Source organism: Mobula hypostoma, chromosome 13 (assembly GCF_963921235.1).
Source record: "Mobula hypostoma chromosome 13, sMobHyp1.1, whole genome shotgun sequence".
Taxonomy (NCBI): domain Eukaryota; kingdom Metazoa; phylum Chordata; class Chondrichthyes; order Myliobatiformes; family Myliobatidae; genus Mobula; species Mobula hypostoma.
The window spans coordinates 92,544,155-92,565,528 of record NC_086109.1 but is presented as its reverse complement, the minus strand read 5'-3'; the positions used below and the strand labels follow the sequence as shown (position 1 = coordinate 92,565,528).

The 21,374-nt window shown below is 45.6% G+C and overlaps 1 protein-coding gene across 16 annotated transcripts in view; it reads right to left on the bottom strand.

Annotated features, from left to right (window-relative positions):
- Positions 1-21,374, bottom strand: part of LOC134355783 (uncharacterized) — a 131,786-nt gene that overhangs the window by 31,180 nt on the left and 79,232 nt on the right. For 8 of the 16 annotated variants that reach the window (XR_010020201.1, XR_010020197.1, XR_010020203.1 and 5 more), the window contains one exon: positions 15,444-15,528. The exons of 7 other annotated variants lie outside the window; for them this stretch is intronic. The gene's annotated coding sequence lies outside the window, so the exon portion shown is untranslated. One more of the 16 variants, XR_010020202.1, reaches the window with a different exon arrangement.

Genomic DNA, 21,374 nt, shown 5'->3' with positions numbered 1-21,374 from the left:
TCGATTGTATGTCCGTAAATTGACACTAGGCAGTGGAATGTCTGTGCATAATGTGACTCTGACAGGAAATGATAAAGTAGCGGTGGCTGGGGGTGTGGTGGGGTTGGTTAGTGGGTGGAGGTGCTGACCAGCCTTACTACTTGAGTCTGGTGGCCCTGACGTGGATGCTACGTAGCCTCTTCCCTGATTGGAATGGGACAAACAGTCCATTAGCAGCGTGCGTGGGATCCTTCATGATGTTACAGTACTGGCCCCTTTCTGGCACCTTTCTGTACACATGTTCTTTATGGTGGATCGGCTGCTGCCGGTGATGCATTGGGCAGTTTAGACTACCCGTTGCAGAGCCCTCCTGTCCATGGCAATGCTGTTTCCGTACCGTGCAGTGATACAGCTCGTTATGATGCTCTCTACCGTGCAACTGTAGAATGACGAGAGTATAGATGTACATTGTCCAGCTCTGTTCACACTCCTTAGAAAGTAGAGGCATTGGTGAGCTTTCCTGATTGTGTAGAATGTGTTCTGGGACCTGAGAGGTTGTGTGAGGTGTCCCCTCCCAGGAATTTGAAATTGCTCCCAATTTCCACTGCTGTGCCACCGATATAAAAAGAAGTGAGAGTGGTGCGAGTTCTCCAAAGTCAATGACTATCTCCTTTGTCTTGTTGGCATTGAGGAAGAGATTATTTGCCTGGCACCAACATTATGAGGCGTATTGATAAGGTAAATGCAAGCGGGCTTTCTACACTGACGTTAGATGAGACTTCCAACGAGATCATAGGTTAAGGGTGAAAGGTGAAATTTTTAAGACCATAAGACACAGAATTAGGCTATTTGGCCCACCGAGTCTGCTCCGCCATTTCATCATTGCTGCTTTATTATCCCTCCCAAACCATTCTCCTGCCTTCTCCCTGTAACCTTTCATGCCCTTACTAACGTAGAAACTACCAACCTCTGCTTAAAATACACTCAACGACTTGACCTCCACAGCCATTATGGCGATGAATTTAAAAACGCAAACACGTAGAATTCTGCAGATGCTGGAATTTCAAGCAACACACATCAAAGTTGCTGGTGAACACAGCAGGCCAGTCAGCATCTCTAGGAAGAGGTACAGTCGACGTTTCAGGCCGAGACCCTTCGTCAGGACTAACTGAAGGAAGAGACTGAGGTAACTGAAGTTTTTCAAAAAATTCTGTTGTACTCTTCCTTCAGTTAGTCCTGACGAAGGGTCTCGGCCTGAAACGTCGACTGTACCTCTTCCTGCAGATGCTGTCTGGCATGCTGCGTTCACCAGCAACTTTGATGTGTGTTGCATGGCAATGAATTCCACGGTTACACCACCCTCTGGCTAAAGAATTCCTTTTCAGCCCTCCATTCTGAGACTGTTCCCTCTGGTTCTAGACTCTCCCTCTATCAGACATATCCTCTCCACATGCACTCTATCTGGACCTTTCAATATTAAATAGATTTCAATGAGGTCCCCCTTTATTCTTCTAAACTCCAGTGAGTACACCCCAAAACCATCAAGCACTCCACATGTATTAGCTCTTTCATTCCCTTGAATCTTTTCTGGACCCCCTCCAATGCCAGCACATGTTTCTCAGATAAAGAGCCCAAAACTCTTCACAATACTCCAAGCATGGTCTAACCAATGCTTTATAAAGCCTCAGCATTATGTCCTTGCTCTTATATTCTAGTCCTCTCAAAATAAATGCTAACATTACATTTGCCTTCCTTACCACTGACGTCAAACTGTAAATTAATCGTTAGGGAATCCTGCACAAGGGCTCCCAAGTACCTTTACACCTCTGATTTTTGAGCTTTCTCCCCATTTAGGAGATAGTCTATTCCTTTATTCCTTTGACTAAAGTGCATGACCATACACTTCCCTACACTATGTTCCATCTGCCACTTCTTTGTCCATTCTCCAAACCTGTCTGACTCTTTCTGCAGGCTGCCCTGTTTCCTTAACACTACCTGCCCCTGTACCTATCCTTATATCATCGGCAAACTTGGCCATGAAGCCATCAATTCTGTCATCCAAATCATTGACACATAATGTGAAAAAAAAGTTCCAGTATCGACCACAGCGGAACACCACTAGTCACCAGCAGGCAACCAAAATGGGCCCCATCTATTCCAACTCTTTTCCCCCTGCCAGTCAGCCAATCTTCTGTCTATGGTAGTATCTTTCCTGTAACACCATGGGCTCTTATTGGCGAGACCCGACGCAGACTGGGAGACCGCTTTGCTGAACATCTACGCTCTGTCCGCCAGAGAAAGCAGGATCTCCCAGTGGCCACACATTTTAATTCCACATCCCATTCCCATTCTGACATGTCTATCCACGGCCTCCTCTACTGTAAAGATGAAGCCACACTCAGGTTGGAGGAACAACACCTTATATTCCGTCTGGGTAGCCTCCAACCTGATGGCATGAACATCAACTTCTCTAACTTCCGCTAAGGCCCCACCTCCCCCTCGTACCCCATCTGTTACTTATTTTTATGCACACATTCTTTCTCTCACTCTCCTTTTTCTCCCTCTGTCCCTCTGAATATACCCCTTGCCCATCCTCTGAGTCCCCCCCCCCTTGTCCTTCTTCCCGGACCTCCTGTCCCATGATCCTCTCATATCCCTTTTGCCAATCACCTGTCCAGCTCTCGGCTCTATCCCTCCCCCTCCTGTCTTCTCCTATCATTTTGGATCTCCCCCTCCCCCTCCAACTTTCAAATCCCTTACTCACTCTTCCTTCAGTTAGTCCTGACGAAGGGTCTCGGCCTGAAACGTCGACTGCACCTCTTCCTACAGATGCTGCCTGGCCTGCTGCGTTCACCAGCAACTTTGATGTGTGTTGCTTGAATTTCCAGCATCTGCAGAATTCCTGTTGTTTGGGCTCTTATCTTGTTAAGCAGCCTCATGTGTGGCACCTTGTCAAAAGCCTTCTGAAAATCCATGTAAACAACATCCACTGACACTCTCTTATCTATCCCACCTGTTATTTCCTCAAAAGAACCACGCTGACTTTGGCTTACTTTATCACGTGCCCCCAAGTACCCCGAAACCCCATCCTTAACATCTTCCCAACCACTGAAGTCAGGCTAAATGGCGCATAATTTCCTTTCTTCTGCCTCCCTCCCTTCTTAAGGAGTGGAGTGATGTTTGTAATTTTCCAGTCCTCTGGAACTGTTTCAAAATCTAGTGACTCTTGACAGATGCATCCACACTTCACTCAGAGTGGAGGGAGGTGGAACGAGTTGCCAGTGGAAGTGGTTGATGTGGCTTTGACTGCAACATTTAAGGGAAGTTTGGATAAGTACGTGGTGGAAGGGGTTTGGAGGGTTACGATCTAGGTGCAGGCAGAGTAACAGTTCAACCCAGACTGAACGGCCTGTTTGAGTGTTGTAGTGCTCTATGACTCTATCAGGTTCAAAGTACATTTATTATCAAAGAATGTATAAATTATACAACCTTGAGATTCATCTGCTTACAGGCAGCCACAAAACAAGAAACCTGAAAGAACCCAATTTTAAAAAAAACACCCAATATGCCCAAGGTGTATAAGATGATGAGAGGCATTGATCGTGTGGATAGTCAGAGGCTTTTTCTCAGGGCTGAAATGGCTAACATAAGAGGGCACAGTTTTAAGGTGCTTGGGAGTAGATACAGAGGAGATGTCAGGGGTAAGTTTTTTTACGCAGAGAGTGGTGAGTGCGTGGAATGGGCTGCTGGCGATGGTGATGGAGGCGGATATGATAGAACTTTTAAGAGACTCCTGGACAGGAGCTTAGAAAAATAGAGGGCTATGGGTAACCCTAGGTAATTTCTAGGTGCAATCCTGGTCATATTACGATCAAGGAACGTGTTTGTAGCCCGGATATTGAACTTTTTGCTGTTGGACTCCGGCCATATTCCACTGAGATACAACACTGGGCGTCATGGGAGGTCGTTCCTGCCTGTGGCCATAGAACTTTGCAGCTCCTCCCGTGGAGGGTCAGACACCCTGAGCCAAAAGGCTGGTCCTGGACTTATTTCCATCTGACATAGTTTGCATATTGTTGTTTGATTGTTCGTGGTTTTTGTATTGCTATATTTATGCTCTATTCTTGGTTGGTGCAGCTGTAACGAAACTCAATTTCCCTCGGGATCAATAAAGTATGTCTATGTCTATGTTCTAAGGTAAGGACATGTTCAGAACAGCTTTGTGGGCTGAAGGGCCTGTATTGTGCTGTAGGTTGTCTATGTTCTATGTTCTATGCAGAGAAAGAGAGGGGAAAAAACACAAATCATGCAAACAATAGAAGCAAGGAACAGCATTCCGAACCAAATTGAGTCCGTAGACCCAAATCCTGGGGCAGCCAGAATAGGCACAAAGTCACGGTCTCAGTTCATCATATAGCAGGACAAATCGCCGCAAAGCTCGCAGACACGCAGTACGTGGCAGCCTCAGAGAGAGCAGTGAGTGTCACGGGACAGTGAGTAGAATCAGCCTGACCCTTGCCTCTGATCACCACACCCCACCTTTCCAGTCTATCTGGTCTAGCATTGAAATTGTCAAAAACTGGGTTGTGCTGCACACTAGGACCCAGGCCCCCCTGCAGCGACATGCTCTGGGCCTACGCGTCACCGCACAGCCTAAAGTTGTTCTCAACCTTTCCAAATTGGCTCGGAGTTTCGAGCGATCCAACGTCATGCTTAGTCAAGTGGACAAGAACCAAAACTCCACCACCTCAACCCCCCTCCGTATTGCCTGAGCAAGATCTAAAAAAACTAGACCATGCATTTATTTTTTGTAGGCTTGACTACCGTAATGCCATTTGTAAAAAAGCCCTCAGACAGCTGCAGCTCATTCAGAACACTGCAGCTAGAGTCCTTACTAAGACCAAGAAAATAGAACATATCACTCCAGTTCTCAGATCACTACACTGGCTTCTTGTCCATAAGAGGATTGACTTTAAAAAATTACTGCTGGTTTATAAAGCACTGAATGGTCTCCAGCCAAAATACATCTCCGATCTTCTGCTGCATTATGAACCTGCCCGAGCTCTCAGGTCATCTTGGGCGGGTCTGTTTACCGTCCCCAGGGTCAAAACTAAACATGGTGAAGCAGTTTTTAGTTACTCTGCTCCACATATCTGGAATAACCTCCCAGAGGATCTGAAGTCTGCTCCAACTTTAAGCTCTATTAAATCGAGGCTTAAAACTTTTCTTTTCGCTGTAGCTTTTATTAAGAATTTCCTGCACTGTAACTTCTATTTATCATATCTAGTTTTTGTGTGATTTTATTTTCTTACAGATTGTGTGAAAATTGATGTTTGATTTTTATAAGTTGTTCTATGTAATTCACTTCGAATCGCCTTGTGTTTGAAAAATGCTACACAAACAAACTTGCTTGCTTGCTTACTCCAACTCTATTCCTGACACCATCGCCAACGACTCTGACACTTTATGCTCCAACTTTGCATCGCACCAACATGGCTCATCCCTCGAGTCCACTTCGCCTTCGCTCGCCTCTTCATTGTTTGCTGTGTTATTTTGCCACAATTTACCTCAGATAAGGTATGAATTAATAATGACTTTCATTGTATTTCTTGCCTTTTCAACTACCAGTAAACTGTCGCCTGATTTCAATAGTACCAACTCAAACCAGAAATCCCTCCATCGTTGTAGTGCTCACCGAACTTGGCAATTAGCTTGCAGACCGGTCGAGGTGATGCCTTCAGCGGGTAGGTGTTGTGTTTCTCTCTGGGAGTGCCTGTGTTCTTTAGGCCCTCGTTCACTTGCCTTATTGATATAAATTGAGCACTCCCAGAGAGAGAAGCACCAATAACTGCGCACTGAGGATGTCTCCTCGACTGGTGATGAAACGTCTGTAAACTACCAAAATTCACCGCTGTCTATGACTACGTCATGGCTGCAGTGGTTTAAGGTCTCATACACTGATTCCTGTTCAGGCAGGTAATGCCTCCCACCCCACTGCTCAGCTAAGTTCTCGCCTGACTTACTTACACAGACAGAACAGAACAAACACGGGCTCAGGTGACAGGATCACTTGGTAATCCAGTCTATCACTTCATAAGAACAAGAAAATGAATAAATAAACCAGCTGAACAAACAGCGCAGGCAAATAAAACTTCAATTTGATAGAAGAAAGCAAGATTAAACACTGTGAAATAAATGCGTGTTGAACAATAATTGGTGTGGTCTATTTATCAACAGTTGCTGATGATGAACATTATACTGGAACAGCAGCCTACTTGTCAACGACCAGCACAGTTCAAGGATGTGCTGGGGGGCAACCCGTACATGTCGCCATGCTTCCAACGCCAACATAGCATTCCCATAACTTATTAAGCTGGCGACAGCTGTGGTGGTACGTTAATGCAGCAGTTAGCGTTACACTGTCACGTCGCCAATGACCCAGGTTCAGTTCCCGATAGGAGTCTGCAAGTCCTCCCTGTGACCGCGTGGGTTTCCTCTGGGTGCAGTGGCCTTACAATCTGGAAAGGACCGTACATTTAAACACAGTTCTTCAGGGATATGTCCATGCCCACGCACTCCTGGAGAAGGAGCATGCAGTATTCATGGGTACAGCTGGGGGATTTACAGCCCACAGGGGCTGAAATGTGCTGATCAGGCAGCACGGTGGCCTAGTGCTTCGTGTAATGCTATTGCAGCATCAGTTATCCCGGTTCCATTCCTGCCGCTCTCTGTAAAGACCTTGTGCATCCTCTCCATAACCACGTGGATTTCCTCCAAGTGCTCTGGCTTGCCCCCACATCGCAAGGACATACGGGCTAGGGCATGCTGTGAGAGTTTGGGTGTGTTATATTGGTGCCAGAAGCATGGTGGCACCTGCGGGCTGCCCCTCAGTATATCTTTGGACTAAGTTGGTCTTTGACATAAACGACACATTTCACTCTATGTTTGAAGTACATGTGCTGAATGAAGCTAATTTTCAAGAAAAATCTCTATGGTAATTGCAGGTGGAAGTAGAGATGGGCCATTCAGCTTGTTGCTACTGTCCTGCCACTCAGTAGGATCCTTTCGGACCTTTTGCATCATTGCCACTCTTCTGCACTGCCCTCGTTTCCAGTGACGCAGACGGGTGGAGACATAAGAAACTGCAGATGCTGGAACCTGAGGCAACAACGAGTCTGCTGGGGAGGTGAGGTGGCTCTCACCAGGTCGAGCAGCATCTTTAGGGGTGTAAGAAACTGTCGATGTTTCAGTCGGAACTCTGCGTCAGAGGCTGATAGCATCTCACATTCCACCTGAGTGATGGACAACCTGATGGTATTCCCCTTTTCTCTGTCCTCCTGGTGTACCCGTTCCCCCACCACTCTCTCCAGCCCCGACTTTGGAGTTCAACCAGTGTGCAAGTACAAAAAGAAATGAATGATGATAATTAATAAATAAACAATTAATATTGTGAGCATGAGATGAAGAGTCCTTAAGAGTGAGTCCATGGGAACATTTCAATGATGGGGCAAGTGAAGTTATCCCCTCTGGTTCAAGAGCCTGATAGTTGAGGGGTAATAACTGTTCCTGAACTTGGTTCTGAAGTTTCAGTACCTCCTTTCTGATGGCAGAGAGCATGAGCAGGGTGGTGGGGGTCCCTGCTGATGGATGCTGCCTTCCTGTGACACACTCCATGTAGATGTGTTCAATGGTGGGAGGGCTTTACCTATGGTGGACTGAGCTGTATTCACTACTCTTTGTAAGATTTTCCATTCAAGGGCATTGGTGTTTCCACATCAGGCAGTGATGCAATCTGTCAATATACTCTCCACCACACATCTACAGAAGTTAGTTAAAGTTTTAGATGTCATGCCATATCTTCACTTACACACCGTCCCCACTATTCAGCACGCGCGGCCTCTCCGGTGAAATGATATCCTATTTGTTAAATAGGGGCCGTGCAACATTCTGATTTGATGGAGATGGACGTGAGAAGCACGGAGGAACATCTGGAGAAACTTCTGAAATGCCCGGTTTGCTGCCGCTGCTACTGTGCGATCGAGAATCTCCGGAGGGGAAGGCCCCAAATCCTCAGCTTTGCCTATTGCTGGCGGCCGGGACTGGGGTCGAAGCGCTCGGCAGAGATGGTGCTCGGTGCTCGGTGTCGGAGGGCTGGTCGGAGGCTCGAAGTTTTCGGATGGCCTGAGAGTCGGACTGTGGTCGGGTGCTTCCAGGGTGCTGCATCGGCAAGTTTGCGGCGCTGGAAGCTCATGGCAGGGAGAGTTTTCTCCCTTCTACTGTCTGCGTGAGATGTTGGGACTTTCGAGAGACTTTGAGACTTTTTTTACCGTGCCCATGGTCTGTTCTTTAACAAATTATGGTATTGTTTGCACTGTTGTAACTATATGTTATAATTATGTGGTCTTTGTCAGTTTTTCAGTCTTGGTCTATCTTGTGTTTCTGTGATATCATTCTGGAGGAACATTGTATCATTTCTTAACGCATGCATTACTAAATGACAATAAAAGAGGACTGCGTGTCCTCATAATCTAATCTAAAGCACAGATACTGGCCTTTCAGCCCATCCAGTCTATGTCAAGCTATTTTGCTGTCCAGTCCCATCAAGCTGCACCCAGACAATAGCCCTCCATACCCCTCGCATCTATGTACTTATTTAAGATCCTCTTAAATGTTGAATCTGAACCCACTTCCTCCACTTGCATTGGCAGCTCATTCCACACTCTCACCACCCACTGAGTGAAGGAGATCCCCTTCAGGTTCCCCTTAAGCATTTCACCTTTCACCCTTAACCCATGACCTCGAGTTCTAGTCTTGCCCAACTTGAGGGGGAAATGCCTGCTTGCATTTACCTTTTCTATACTCCTCATAATTCCTGTCTGCTCTGATCACTTTCCTTCCTTTATTCCATGGATCCACCCTGCTCTCCGATCAGATTCCATCCTCTGCAGCTCTTTGTTCCCTCGACCTGTCACATTACTGTTTCTACTCTCCCCTCCTCCATCTGCCTATCACTCCTCCTCACCTGGATCCACCTGTCACTAGCCAGCTCTCGCTCCACCTTGTCCCTCCACCTTTTTATACTAGCTCCTTCCCCACTCTCTTTCAGTCCAGATGGAAGAGGACCGGGTCGAGACAACAGAGGCTTATGGAGAAGAAGAGTTGTAAGCCGTGTCGCCCCTCTCTCATTATGGGCAATGTGAGATCGCTGGGTAATAAAATGGACGAGTTGACGCCGCTAGCCAGGAGTCAGAGAATATTTCGGGAGTACAGTGTTATATGTTTTACTGAAATGTGGCTGCACGAGTTCATACCCGACCAAAACATTTCCATAAAGGGCTTCCAGACTGTTCGGGCTGACCGGAAGTGCATTGAGAGCAGTAAGCGTAAAGGAGGGGGGCTTGCTGTTCTGGTTAACAACAGATGATGCAATCCTGGTCATATTACGATCAAGGAACGTGTTTGTAGCCTGTATATTAAACTTTTTGCTGTTGGGCTCCAGCCATACTATTTGCCAAGGGAACTCTCACATGCAATTGTGGTTGTTGTGTACATCCCTCCCTCTGCCAACCCGACGTCGGCGTGTAACATCATTTACACCGTTGGGCACAGGAGTACATTCAGCCAGAGACTCATTCCACCGGGATGCAGCACTGAGCGTCATGGGAAGTCATTCCTGCCTGTGGTCATCAAACTTTGCAGCTCCTCCCTTGGAGGGTCGGACACCCTGGGCCAAAGTGTTGGTCCTGGACTTATTTCCATCTGGCATGGTTTACATTTATTATTTGATTGTTTGTGGTTTTGTATTGCTATGTTTGTACTCTGTTCTTGGTTGGTGCAACTATAACGAAACCTAATTTCCCTCGGGATCAATAAAGTATGTCCATCCATCTATCTATCTCTGAAGGGTCTCTGCATGAAACACTGACTGCCCACATCCCCCCACAGATGCTGCCTGAACTGCTAAGTTCCTCCAGCATCATGTGTGCTCCAGCCGCCACAGTCTCTTGTGTCCTCTGATGACTGCTAGATGCTTTGAATAAGCTTAGTCTCCACCATCTGGTATGGGGCGGGAGGGTGGGGTTCCACTGCTTAGGATTGGAACAAGCTGCGGAAAGTTGTAAACTCAGCCAGCTCCATCATGAGCTCCAGCCTCCCCAGCATCCAGGACACCTTCAAAAGGTGTTGCCTCAAAAAGGCAGCATCCATTATTAAGGACCCTCATCACCCAGGACATCCCTCTTCTCATTGCTGCCACCCAGGAACCTGAATGCTCTCGCTCAAAGCTTCAGAAAGTTTCTTCCCCTCCACCATTAGATTTCTGAATGGGTGATAAACCCATGAACACTACCTCAGTAATTTTTCTTTATTCCGTCTCTTTTTGCATTACTTATTTATTTTTATATACTTATACTTTATTGTTGCCAAACAATTGATACTAGAACGTACAATCATCACAGCGATATTTGATTCTGCGCTTCCCGCTCCCTGGATTACAAATCGATAGTAAATATTAAAATTTTAAATTATAAATCATAAATAGAAAATAGAAAAATGGAAAGTAAGGTAGTGCAAAAAAACGAGAGGCAGGTCCGGATATTTGGAGGGTACGGCCCAGATCCGGGTCAGGACCCGTTCAGCAGTCTTATCACAGTTGGAAAAAAGCTGTTCCCAAATCTGGCCATACGAGTCTTCAAGCTCCTGAGCCTTCTCCCGGAGGGAAGAGGGATGAAAAGTGTGTTGGATGGGTGGGTCGTGTCCTTGATTATCCTGGCAGCACTGCTCCGACAGCGTGCGGTGTAAAGTGAGTCCAAGGACGGAAGATTGGTTTGTGTGATGTGCTGGGCCGTTTTCACCATCTTCTGCAGCTTCTTTTGGTCTTGGACAGGACAACTTCATATATATATATATAAAGACGCATGGATGAGGTTTAGTAAGTTGTGAGCATGCTATGTTGGTGCTGAAGTATACATATACTTCGTATTGCAATTTACAGTTTTTATTACTATATGTTGCATTGTACTGTTGCTGCAAAACAACAAATTTCACAACATGTGCGGGTGATATTAAATCTGATTCTGATTCAGTGCTCTTGGGTAAAGAATTCCACAATGCACTGAGTTAAAAGGTTTCTCCTCAAACAACACAATGAGTGAAATTTCTCCTGATCTCAGTCCTGAATCTCTAACCTCAGCTCCAAGTCTGAGACACATCGTTCCAAATACATTCTGTCAATGCTCCTGTTGCCTCACATCAAATGTGGTAAGGATTTTTCCTTCATTAAGATCCCTTGATATTTGGTTATTCAGATTAAAGATTTGTTTTATTTGTCGTACGTACATCGAAATATTGAAAAATACAGTGAAATGTGTCGTTTGCATCAACGGCCAACATGGTCCGAAGCTGTGCTGGGGCAGCCTGCAAATGCCACCACGATTTTGGCACCAACATAGCATGTCCACGACTTACTAAACCTCATCCATGAGTTTTTGGAATGTGGGAGAAAACTGGAGCACCCAGGGGAAACCCATGCAATCACAGGGAGAGCATACAAACTCCTTATAGGCAGCGGCAGGAATTGAACCCAGCGCAGTGATCACTGGCGCTGTAAAGCCCTGCGTTGACCACTGTGCCATGGTGCCACCCATCCTTAGTGTCACCGTGTTACTGGCAAGGGCAATTTCTGTCGCTCAATCTTAACTGCCCTGGAGAAGGTGGTGATCAGATACCTTCTTCGACCTGTGTCACTTTTCCACAAGAGTTCCAGGATTTTGACCCACTAGGAGTCTTAAGGGAATCCATTAGAACTCCCAAGGTCCCTTACACTTCTGAATTCTGAAGTTTCTTCCCATTTAGAAAGTTGTCTACAACTCTATCCTTTCTAAAAGTGCATAATGCCACATTTTCCTATGCAGTATTCCATTTGCCACTTCTTTGCCCAGGCTCCCAACCTGTCCAAGTCCCACAGCAGATTCCCTATTCCTCCACCTACCTTTGTATTATCTACAAGCTTGGCCATAAAGCCTTGAGTTAGTTCCTTGATCTGAATCTGTAACGTATAAAGTGAAAAACTGTGTCCCAACACTGACCACTATGGAACTCCACTAGTCATCAACAGCTATCCTGAATAGGACCCCTTTACTCCCACTCTCTGACTGCTGCCGGTCAGTCATTCCTCTATCTATGCTAATACTTTGCCTCAAACACCATGGGCTCTTGCCTTGTTTAGCAGCTTTTGTGTGCAGCACCTTGTTGAAGACCTTCTGATGGGTGATGAAGGACATCTGGAGTTTAGGCCTCCTCTCTACACTTGAAGGCCAGCGACATGGATGGGTAATGAAGGACATCTGCAGGTGTTGGGCTGTCCCAGATGGTGGGCCCTGGGGTCTGTTTGTGCAGGAGACACGAGTAGGTACAAGAGACAGCCAGTCAGTGTGGCCGGCATTCGAGGCTGGACTTTGGGGTCCGTTCATCGGCTAGTCCAGTGTTGATAGCAAAGATCAGAAGTCAAAGCCTGGAGACTGGAGGCCCATCCTGAAACTGGAGGACTGTCCATATGTGTGTGGGGGTGGGAAGGCAGGGAAGGGGCTTGTTTTGATGTTGTTGTTTAGTTGCTTGTTGCGTTCTGTGTTGTTCTGCCGAGCATTGTGGGCAGGCTATTTTGGTACATGAACGTGCGGCAAAACTTGCAGGCTGCCCCCAGCGTTTGGTTGTGAACGCAAACAACACATTACACCGTGTGTTTCGATGTACGTGGGAGAAATAAATCTGAAGCGTATAATGCTCACTGACCCTCCTTTGCCTAACTTGCTTGCTATGTCCTCAAAGAATTCTAACAGATTTGTCACACAACATACCCCTTTAAACAACTACGTGCTGACTTCACCCTGTACTTCCAAGTTCTCTGAAATTCCACATTTAATAATGGATTACGCAACGAGGTTCGGAAGACAAAGGTCATTCAACTTGCAAGCTCCAAACCCAACTTTTCCTAAAATGGTTCCAGGATTTCTGCTGAGATTCCTGCAGCATTTTCATTAGCTGATTATATCTCAGGCTCTGATTTTCTAGATACTGGGCCTGAATTTGTGTGAGCCTTGCAAAATATTTTAGACTTTCACGCAAGGGACTATTTAGCAGCCTGGGACCGAAGTTAAATTCAAGCTCTACTCTTTACCAAAGTTCATAAGGAAATTATGAGGCGAACATCAGATAGCAGAGCTCACTGAAACAATTGGCTTTCCCTGGATCCAAGTGAACTTGCACCATTTGGACTCCTGCCATTCTCCTCACTTTGCCTTTAGAAGTTTAATCAGTGCTGATTAGGGGTATGGACCTCTTGTTGTTGGATTATGTCAGAAGACATCTGCAATACATTGCAAGTAACCAGCACAAATCTGAAAATGGTGGCGTTGTCAGGACAACTTGGTGAGAATTTGCATAAGAGGTAACGTTTTCCCAACAATTCTTACCCAGCTCCGTACCATGATCATGAAGCAATATCCAGCCCTATGTCCCTCTCCTCCAGAGAATGGGGTTGCGAGGGATATCAAAATCAACCACGACGGAAAGGTGAAACAGACTCATTTGGTGAAATGGCCGAATTCTGCTCCCCTGTCTTATGGTCTTGTGAAATTATGTCCAAACCCCTGTGAGAATGGTATCCAACACAATCCTCATCTAAATCCTCTCCCTCCTTCTATAGATGCACTTTTGAAAATATCCTGACTGGTTGCATAATGGTCTGGTACGACAGCATGAATTTGCAGGAATGTAAGAAGCTGCAGTGAGCTGTGGGCTCATTCCAATACATCACGGGCACATCCCTCCCCACCATCAGTATTATCCATGGAAGCTGCGGCCGCAAGGAGGCAACGTCCGTCATCAAAGATCCACACCATCCAGGCCATGCCATTGTCACACAGCTACCACTGGGCAGGGAGTACAGAAGCCCTGAAGTTCCTCACCACCAGGTTCAAGAACAGCAACTTCCCTTCAAACATTTTGTTCTTGAAACAACCTGCCCAACCCTAATCACTACAGTTATCACACTATGAACAATTTGATCACGCTACACTAAAACGGGTTTTGCTTTTTTTCCCTAACTTTGTTCTTTCTTGCAAAAAGTGTGTGTAATTTATGTGTAATTGATGCTTCGTTTCTTGCGAATGCTTCTTATCTGATGCGGTGTGCCCGTGGTGCTGCTGCAGGTAAGTTTTCCACTGCACCTGTGCAGACATGGACTTGTGCAAATGACAAGAAGCAACACATAGAAAACACTGGAGTAAATTTGAAAACGCAAACACGAGGAAATCTGCAGTTGCTGGAAATTCAAGCAACACACATCAAAGTTGCTGGTGAACGCAGCAGGCCAGGCAGCATCTCTAGGAAGAGATACAGTCGACGTTTCGGGCCGAGACACTGGAGTAACTCAGATCAAGTCAGGTAACATCAATGGAGGGGAAGAACCAGTCAATGTTTCTTCAAAAGAAGAATCTGCCCCTTCCTTTCCAGATGAAGGATCTTGGCTCAAAATATCGACTGTTTATTCCACTGCATAGATGCTGCCTGACCTGCTGAGTTCCTCCAGTATTCTGTGTAGGTTGCTCAAGTTTTCCAATACATGCAGAATCTCTTGTGTTTGTAACAATAAACTTAACTTTGACTTGGACTTTGGCAGCGAGGGTTCATCTTGAGGTTGGCACTGGGGCTGCCAGTCAAGTGGGCTGCTCTGTCCTGGGTGGTATTGAACTTGTTAACTGTAGTGGAGCTGGAGTATTGGAGAGTATACCAGCATACTACTGGAAGAGACAGAGTCCATGCTCCAGAGAAGAGTCAAAATCACATGAAGAGAAGAAAATGGAGCCCCAATATGTAGTGGGAACATACTCTCAGTCATACCTCCAGCAAGTCAGGAAAGACCTCCCATGAATGGACATTGTTGATTCCCAGTCTCTGGTTCCACCCAAGACTGAGATCTTAAACAAGCTATAAATGGGCTCATTGCACAGACAATGGGACCATGCACTCAGTGGAAAGCCACAAGAACTGCAGTGGATGCTAAAGTAATTGTTCCATTAATGTTCATCAACTCCACCCTACAAAAAAAAAATGATGTTTTCCCACAGAACACCACACTTGTTGAATGAGTAACCCTGCGGATTAAAGAGCAACTGGACTAGTTTAAGTACAACCAAGTGCACAATGAACACACTATACTACTTCAGTCGATGAGTTGCCTAAGAACAAAACATTATGAGCTGGAACACCCTCAGATGATCTACCAAGTTCCTGACTGATCCTGCACCTCATCCCACTCTCCCCCAGTACCCTGAGTTCATGAATCCCTCAACATCCCAGAAAGTTATCAAACACGGTCTTGACTTTACTCAATAGCTGAACATCCAGAACTTTCTGAAGTTAGAAAGTGCCAGAGGTTTGTAACCTTCCTTCTGAAGAAATCTCACCTTAAGCACAAGAGATTCTTCAGATGCTGGGAATCCAGAGTAGAACGCACAAAATGCTGGATGAACTCTGCGGGTCAGGCAGCGTCTATGGAAAGGAATAAAGAGTTGACATTCCATTGGGAGGAGTACTTCCATTCGTAGAAACAATCCACTGAATGCAAGACATCAAAATCATGAATCAGGTTTATGGTGACATGAAAATTGTTGACAAGCATGAGAAATTCTGCAGATACTGGAAATTCAGAACAACGTGCCAAAATACTAGAGGAACTCAGCAGGTCAGGCAATAATTATGGAAAAAAATTCTAAGTCCCCCTGAAGAAATCTCTCTACACTTTAAACACAAGAGGTTCTGCAAATTCTGGAAATCCAGAGCCACACACATGAAATCCTGGAGGAACTCTGCAGGTCAGGCAGCATATATGGAAAAGAATTTATGTGCCTCTGAAAGGATCTCTTTACACCTTTCACACAAGAGATTCTGCAGATGCTGGAAATCCAGAGCAATATGCATAAGATGCTGAACGAACTCATATACCCAGCAGACACCCAAAATCCTCTATGACCATATCCAGCTTGTTCCTTAAATACAATACCAGCTGTATTAAAAAGTTGCCCATTGGGTCTCTCTTAAATCTTTCCTCTCTTACCTTGAACCTATGTCAGAATCCGAATCAGAATCAGAATCAAGTTTAATATCACTGGTGAAACCCTATTGATTTCCTTGGCTGCGTAAGTGTAGGGAAGACACATTCCATCCCACCAAACCCGTAAGATTGAGATGGATCTCCCACCCCAAACCCTGGTTTGCGTAGACGCTGTGTAAATTGCTACCCTGCTACAACTCAGTGCCAAGAAATAACAGACAGCACATTGCACACGATTAAAGGAATTATATTTATGAATTTTAACTAAAAGGTTGGTAAAGAAAAGAAAGAAAAAAAACAAGAAGGGTCGATCATAATTAAACAGTCAAATGTGCACAAGTTGGAGCTCAACTCTTCCCAAAATTCATATTCACTGATTCTCAGTCAATCTTGGCACCTTGCTCCATTGAATCACGGTCTCCACTGGGTAGAATCCTACAGCCGGTTCTCTCCAGCGTCTTCTCTATTCATCTCCTGCTGAACAAAGGGCTCATCTCACATTCCAAAGCATCTGTTATCTCTAACCATAACCCAAAACACTGCTTCCACATTACTTTAGCAATGAAACCTTTCCCAGGGTGTTACACTGGTACATGTCATGAAATCTGTTGCTTTGTGGCAGTGATACATTGCAATGCATAAGAATAAAAAAATTACAAATTACAATAAAAAGTATGCTCCATATTAAAAATTAAATTAGGTAAGTAATGCAATGAGAGAGATAAAAAATAGAGAGGTAGTGTTCATGGGTTCATTGTCCATTCAGAAATTTGATGGCGGAGGGGAAGAATCTGTTCTTGAAATGTTGAGTGTGTGTCTTCAGGTTCCTGTACCTTCTCATTGATGGTGGCAATGAGAAGAGGGCATGTCCTGGGTGATGGGAGTCCTTAATGATGGATGTCACCTTCTTAAGGCATTGCCTTTTGAAAGTGTCCTCTGGTTCTCTGGTTTCAGACACCTCTACTCTGGGGGAAAAGACAGTGACTATCCATCTTATCTACATTCCCTTGTTACGCTGCAAAACTCTCTATGGTCACACCACAGCCTCCTATACTCCAGAGATAACTAAAGAAATATCTTCTCCTCTATCGCCCCTTCACTATCCCAGGATATTCCAGAGCACTAAATGCAAGAAAGTAGGAGAAGGAATAGTCATTCATAAGCATGAGAGATTCTGCAGTTGCTGGAAATGCAGAGTAACACACACAAAATACTGGAGGAACTCAGCAGGCCAGGCAGCATCTATGGAGGGGGATAAACAGTTGACGTTTCAGGCTGAGACCCTTCACCAGGACTGGAAAGGAACAGGGAAGAAACCAGAATAAAATGGTGGGGGGGGGGAGGAAAGAGATTGGCTGAAGATGATAGGTGAAGCCAGGTGGGTGGGAAAATTCAAGGGCAGTTGAAGAACGAATCTGATAGGAGAGGAGAGTGGATCATAGGAGAAAGGGAAGGAGGATGTAATACGCAGGTGAGAAGAAGTAGAAGGTCAGAGTGGGGAATAGAGGAGAGGGGGAAATTTGTTGACCAGGTTGGCAGATACGCAGACGGAATATAAGGTGTTGCTCCTTCTCCCTGAGGGTGGTTCCTCCTGGCACAAAAGGAGGCCATGGATCAACACGTCAGGACGGAAATGGCAACTGGAATTAAAAAGTGCCGCCTTTGGCAGACAGTGCAGAAGTGCCACAAGGCCCCACAAGCCTGTCCTGCCATTCAGTCCAATCATGGCCTCATCTCCTCTCCTGAGCTTGTCCCTCAGAGCACTCCATTCCCAAACGTTTAAGCTTACCTATCTTCACTCAATGATGCCATCTCCATCATTGGTATTGTATTTGTAAGTAGGATGCCGTGCACAATTCTGATTTGATGGAGACAGACGCTAGAAGCAGAGGAACATCTGGAGAAACTTCTGAAATGCCCGGTCCGTTGCCGCTGCTACTGTACGATCGAGAATCTCCCGAGAGAAGGCCCCAAAATCCCCGGCTTTGCCTGCTGCTGGCGACCGAGGCTGAGGTCGAAGCGTTCAGCAGAGATGGTGCTCGGTACTCGGTGTTGGAGGGCTGATCGGAGCTCGAAGTTTTCAGACGACTCAGAGTCGGACTGTGGTCGGGCATGGCAGGGAGAGTTTTCTTCCTTCTCCCGTCTGCGTGAGATGTGGGACTTTAAAGAGACTTTGAACTTTTTTTTAACTGTGCCTGTTCTTCATCAAGTTATGGTATTGTTGCACTGTTGTAACTATATGTTATAATTATGTGTTTTTTGTTAGTTTTTCAGTCTTGGTCTGTCCTGTGTTTCTGTGATATCACACCGGAGGAATATTGTATCATTTCTTAATGCATGCATTACTAAATGACAATAAAAGAGAACTGCGTGTCCTCATAATCTAATCTAATCTAATTTAATCTCCAAAATGCTCTGGGGCAGGGATTCACCACCTTATTTGTGAAGTTCCTACACACCTCTGTTTTAAATCACCAGGTTGGCACAGTAGAGTCACGGCTAGCACGATGCTTTACTGTGCCGGTGATCACTGATTGGGTTTGATTCTTGTCGCTGTCTATAAGGAGTTTGTACGTTCCCCCCATGACAGTGAGATTTCCTCTGGGCGCTATGGTTTCCTCCCACAGTCCAAATACGTACAGGTTAGGGTTAGTAAGTTGGTACTGGAAACATGGCAACACTTGTGGTCAATGGTCTCTAATTTTTTTTACAGCTGCACAAACCAGCCATTATTCCGAGCAGGAAATATTTATATGAGCAGGAAAACTGCGCGGCACTTTAATAAAATGTTTTGCAAAAGAAAATTCCAGCTGAGTGGAACGAAGGCTTTGTGCGCTGAGCAGCTACGCAACATAGAGGGAACAGTGCTTGCAGCCTGCTCCCGGCACATCCCCTGATCGTGTCAGACATTAATGCGAATGACGGAAACCGCAGGATGTGACAAATAAAGCTAACGTTTATAATCATGGAATACTGTAAGGACGAGATTTCACAGTCTTGTGACGTTGCTTAGAAGTTTCTGTTTACTGCACCAGCCCCTACACAACCTCATATTTCACTTTAACTACAAACGCTGAACAAAGACTATCAGTGTTAATTAACCCCTTTGCCTCACTTCACCTCACTTCCCCACTGTGGTCGAACTCTAACTTAAAACCTAGAAAGTTGGTAGTAGAGAAACTAATGTGAAACACAGGAAGTTTCCATAAACAGCGATGTGATAATGACCAGATTATTTGATGTTAGGTGTTGGTTGAGATATAAATGGGTCCTGGGATATTTTACTGCGCTAGTTGTTGATGTCATTCCCTGATTTACGAACTGTGAAAACTGGGTCGTTAAAGATCACACCCTTCTCCCTCTTTGGAATTTCACTGGGCCATATTTTAACCCTAGTCCATCTGGCAGACAACAGCCATGTGGACATCTGACAAAGTCTTTCCAATGCCATCCTTGCGCTGAAGGAGCAAAGGCGAAAAGCGGTCACTGCAGAGTCTCACGGGGCTGCGGACTGACATTCCCAGAGGAGTGCTGCATTGTCAAAGATGCCCAGATAATAATCCATGTGTTGCTTTGGGGCAGCAGTCCAGTGCAAAACATAAAAATCACTTCAAAATTAAGTATAAATAAATAAATAGGCAGATAAAAAAACAAACAAATAAATAGCTGGATAATAGATAGATAAATAAATAAATAACCAGATTAACCCATGTACTGTTTGTCCCACTCCCAACATGGCGGAGTTGGCGTAGTGTTCACGCCAGGACCACCAGAATCAAAAACAGTTACTTTCCTCAAGCATTAAGTCTGATCAATGCCTCCACCCACTGACCCAGCCCTCCACGTCCCCCAACCACCACTACTTTATCATTTCCTGTCAGTCACCTTATCGGTGGACCCTCTTGTACCTAGCGTCACTTTATGGGCATACAATCAATCTCTGTATATAAGCTATCCTATGTATTTACGCAGTATCTATTGTGTTTTTATTATTATTGTGTTCTTTATCTTATCTTAGTCATGGTGCATGACATATGGTCTGACTTAAGCTCACAATCTCCATTAAGAACAATCCAACGCCAATCCTTAAAAGGAAAAAAATCAAGACAAATTTGACATCCCATTCCACCGGAAATTACGATTCCCCATAGGGAGAGAGTAGGTCTACTAGCCCCTTCCACCGGCAGTAACCATTCCCCACCTAGGGAGTAGGTCTAAAAGCCCATAACACCGGCAATAACCGTTCCCCACGAATAGTGGGTAGGGACCATCCATTCAGTATGTGGACGTTGCGTCGGATTTGAAGTAACAATTATTTTGTTTTCCTTTATGCTCTTGTACTGGAAATGATGTTAAGCAATCTTGAATCTTGAAACCAAATAAATAAAAAGGTGGACGACAGACAGATAGATAGATACATACTGTGGATAGTTAGATAATAGATAGATGAATGAATCGATCAAAAGTGCAAAAGGGGGACAGTGAGATAGAGTTCCTGGGTCGTTCAGAACCTAATGATGGAGAGGAGGAGGCTGTTCCTGAATCATTGAGCATGCTGTCCCCCAACAGTAGTAATTAGAAGAGGCATCGCCCGTGTTGTGAAGATCCTTCGTGCTGAATGCCCCCTTCGTAAAGATGTCCTTGATCGTGGAAAGCCTTGTGGCCGTGGTGGAGCGGGCTGAGTCTGCAGCCTTTGGTGAACCGGTGTCACAGTAATAGCACATCAGACACCTTTGGCTGTGAAGGGGCTCGAGTTGCCCTGAGGTTGCAAATGTGTTACAGAGATCCTAATCCTCCTAGGCTGGGATAAGCCAGCTGGCATTCTCCACTTGGAGACTTGAGCTCGCGTAACATCTTGCAGATTGCTGTGTTGTGAATTCCTACTGTGCCAGAGGCTTGGCTGTTCAGACCCCTGGAAAGGTGCCCAACCCTTACATCGACTCTAAACCCTCACGCCGGCCCTCAGTCCACTCCGTTTCAACAGCAGCCGCCGTCCCCCTGTCAGAGAGGAGCACTCCGATTGAGGTTAAACATAGCCTGTGGCCCTGGACCACTCTCAGGAAAGGATTACTGAACAGTGCCGCTGTAACAAGACACGGAGATCTGCCCAGGCGGTAGGTCGACCTCGGCAGCTGTTCCCAGTAATTGAAACTTTCGCACTGTGTCATTGTAGAAGGAAGAAACAAGCTGAAATTCTGGTGGAAGGTGATGTCCCTCTGGATACTGAACTTCTGCGTGATCTTCCACCGTGACTTCACGGCGGTTGTTGTCGTCCCTCCCTGCG